This window comes from Diaphorina citri, unplaced genomic scaffold, assembly GCF_000475195.1.
Source record: "Diaphorina citri unplaced genomic scaffold, Diaci psyllid genome assembly version 1.1 scaffold184, whole genome shotgun sequence".
Taxonomy (NCBI): Eukaryota; Metazoa; Arthropoda; class Insecta; order Hemiptera; family Psyllidae; genus Diaphorina; species Diaphorina citri.
The window spans coordinates 153,320-154,409 of NW_007377621.1; positions in this window are offsets into that span (position 1 = coordinate 153,320).

Consider the following 1,090-nt stretch of genomic DNA (forward strand, 5'->3'; position numbering starts at 1 on the left):
AATACAAGTTTTTAAATTAATCTCAAATTTCTTTCTTGTGATTCAACCGAGACTGGATGTGTACGAGGGATAAATAAAACTCTTTGATTACGATTATTACGAACCATCTCTTTGAACCTTGTTTCGTGTTTTTTTTACCTAATCACCGTAGAATACCCTTACAAGAGCTGTTCCCCCAAAAGCAATATCGATAGTATCTCATCAGTATCTCAATAGTATCTCATCAGTTTCTCCTTTGTCTCTTCCAAAATGTCCGCGGATCTAGATGAGAAGGTGGAAATGAAAGAGAAGGACATGGAATTCTCCTTTGTCTCTTCCAAAATGTCCGCGGATCTAGATGAGAAGGTGGAAATGAAAGAGAAGGACATGGAATTTCGAGAGTTATTGTAAAGGATACAGTTCATGGATTTCACGTATTTTACAAATCGAAAAGTTGTTTTAATACATATTGATGTTTTATTTTCAGAGATGGAACTGCCACGTTGGGTATCATTTTCTTCTGTTCCATCACAAAAGAAAAAAAAATTTAATAAGACGAATGATTCACATGAAAATCTTGAAAAATGATTCACCATGATTTAGGTACATGAAAATTCCTTACTTGTGCCTCTGTGGGTTCCATGACCCACAGAGATTACGTAGGTACCTTCACCCAACATTATAACTAAGTAGGTATAATTTTGGCACAGAACCATCCTAATAACCGTATCGATTTTCTTCTGTTTCAGGAATCTCGTGCCGAACAATATTTTCCAAGCAACTTTTCAACAGGTAAATTACCATGTTTCCCCCTCCTCCCCATACATAATTCATTATTCTACATAATTTATTTCACTACTTAGGGCATAACATAAATATATTTTATAACGACATAATAAGTTATCTTATTTAACTTCTGGAATAAAGATCAAGTATTTAATCACTGATATGCTCAGATATATTTCCTCTTAACCTGAAGTATAGCATAACATAACTAACAATAAAACTGTCTCCTTGATTTCAGACATACACAGATTACGTCGAACATAATGGAACATTGAAAAGACTTTGGCACTGAACCATACTAACCGTATCGATTTTCTTCTGTTTC